Source organism: Morone saxatilis, unplaced genomic scaffold (genome assembly GCF_004916995.1).
Source record: "Morone saxatilis isolate NCDOM2014 unplaced genomic scaffold, NCSU_SB_2.0 Contig4, whole genome shotgun sequence".
NCBI classification, from domain to species: domain Eukaryota; kingdom Metazoa; phylum Chordata; class Actinopteri; family Moronidae; genus Morone; species Morone saxatilis.
In genome coordinates, this window is record NW_023339984.1 from 13,372,895 (window position 1) to 13,375,848 (window position 2,954).

Genomic DNA, 2,954 nt, shown 5'->3' on the forward strand with positions numbered 1-2,954 from the left:
GCTGATTTTTAGTTTAAATGCAATATGATGTTTTTACCTTATTGTGCAGCCCTAATTTATTCCATTTATAAGGTGTAAAGTTGTGAAAGGCAGTTTTCCCAAGTTCAGAGATAAACAGGCCTGAGATCTGGTTTGGTGAGCAGTGGTTTTAAATTTGAGAGGAAATATACTCCAGTAGTTTCGCAAAAGACCCTTCTAAATAAAATTATAGGACAAAGTTCTCTTCTGGTGGCTTGTGAGGACCAGCCGGCTGTTTCATATAATACACAGTGATAAGCACAATCTGTAATAAATACAAAGCACAATGATAAACTGCATAAGGTTGTTTTAAGGGAGAGTGAGCTGCATAAGTCTAATCTCCATAGTGATATGAAATGCCAAAAAGTGTCTGTCAAAGCACTTTGTAAACTCTTTTTTTAAAAGGTGCTATATGTCAAAACCACCAAGACGAGATTCTGAAGGAGGCGGTGTGGAAGTAACTGGAAAAGCAGGAAAAGTAGCAAAACCACAAGCAGATACTGTCCTGTTGTCAAGTTGAACACAGCTTTGGACAGTGAACACGTAGGCCGGAACCAGACTATACTTCTTCTTTTTTTTTTGTTTATTATACATCAAATGAGGAAGTGAAAATGTTCAAACTTTTCATATACACTCAGGAAGTCTTGTCAGTCTGACAAATTTTCACTCTACAGTTATTGGCTTCTTCACTTTTGATAATATGGACGGTGAGTAATTCCAGCTATATTTCTTTCTTTTACATGACAAGGATTTGGCTGGCAAAACATGAGTAGACCTTTTATTGTGAGGTGAGCCAGTCACAGAAAATGCAACGTGTGACACTGCCGCTAAAGGAGTAACTCAATAGCAAGAAGCAGCCAGAGTGAACTGGTACATGAAGACCTGCAGGAGACACCTTTATCTTCTCAGACTAACGTTAACCAACTTACCTATAGTCTACTTTAATTTTTGTTGTTATCAGACATACGCAGTGTCACTATTAAAAAGAATATAATTTAAAACGAAAGATTATTTTAAATGGACGAGCTAAATGACGGATGGAATGTGGGAGGATTGCTTATACAAAGTAGGACTAACAGTGAGTTCAGAGGGACAGCGTAGTGGTTTATGTGTTACAGTCGCCATCCTGTGGTGTTTGGTGGATGAGGCACTGAAGGACTACACTATGTTGTAATTCACACTTAGCAAATGTCAGCTTAACATTAATTCTGTGAACTCTACTCTTGCATATAATAAAAATAGGTCTCAAGATAAATGTTGTTTATACCAAATGTATACCCTATGTCATGTAACTTAAAAAAAGTCAAATTAAACCATTTTTGCATTATAGTTTAATTTAATTATAGTAAAATTAGTGATCCTTAACATTGTTGACAGTTGGAGAACATTTAGATTAGACATAGGCTCTACAAAAAGATTTTTTTCCCTAGCAACTTTCATGTTTTTCCCAAATGCCATGCAGATTTTTTAGGCATTCTATTATCTCAAATGGCTTGAAAATCGTAAATGGGAAAGAAATATCCACAGTGGAGCATACTGCCGGACCTGCCTAGGTTTGGACTAAGCTCCGAATGTTTACAATGTTCTTCAATTTAAACTTTCCTTAATATCATAATGAATAATTTAATTGAATAAATGTAATCATTTTGGATTTTCAGTGTTTGGATAAAGTAGCTTGTGAAAAACAGTCTCATCACAGCTCTAGTAGGCCTGCTGGTGTTGCAGCGCTGCTCTCTTTCATGACTCTGCTTGCAGTTTTCTAAATGTAAGAGTGAAAAGTATCTCATTATCCTATGTGAAAAAAACGTTTGATTGCATTAAGTTGGCGCTGATCATCGCTTTCACCTGTTAAAATATTGTTGTAGTTTTGTTATTGGCAGGTCATAAATATGGTTGTTTCCGGGTTTACTCTCTGCTGGCAGACCTGCTGTAGGCTACTAGATTAAGGTGGTGAAAGAGACAATGCTGTAACACTGTAACCCAGAGTGGACTGATCGACTGACAGGGTGAGATATGTGTTGTGTTCTTCCAGTTAAACTAATCAGTTAGTTGAGCTTATCAGTTTAACAGTTACCAGTATTTGGATAAAGTAGCTTGTGAAAAATAAGGTAGTTGTTCAGTCTGTGGATCTGTCAGTCAGATAGCCCAGACATTACTGCTGACCAACAAAGTAGCTAAGGGAGCAGACACATACAGCCTGAATGTGGAGAGAGGAGCAGAGAGAGGCGGGGTGGGGCCGAATGAGACAGGGTGTAGGTGTGTGCGTACACTATACAGCTTTATATAGACCCAGTGATTGGTGATTGGTATAATTAATAATTTGAGTTGATCAGTTTAATTGTTTTGGACTTCCACTATTTGGATAAAATAACCTGTTATAAGGTAGTCTACAGCTGTTATTACAATATGTCAGTCAGCCAGACAGTAAATCAACATTTAGGTAAATGTACCCTAAGTAGGACTATGGGATTGAACACTGTATCAGGTACTCAATATTAAATAGGGCCAAATAAGGGTCCTGAATCTGTTTACAAAAGGATCCTGTTCTTTACCACAACAGATTAACTTAAAGTACATTGTTGAACAATGATTAGTCAGAAGAGATTAGACACATAATGTGTTCTTGATCTTTAATATTCTCATCATGGGCCTCTTTTTATGCACTGTAACCATTCTTCATTCTCTTACTGTAATATGCTAATGCAGCTATTTTATAAATACTGACTTCTGTTTGCATTGTGAGTTTTGATCATTGAGGATTATCGTACATATATCTCATAAATAATACAAGCAAAAGACAAATGTACAATATTAATGATGAACATTATTGTCTTTCAGTGTCAGAAAGAAGAATTGTTATTCTGGGAATAACTGGAGCAGGGAAAAGCAACCTAGCTAACACCATATTTGGAGAGGATGTGTTCAAGATCGACCAT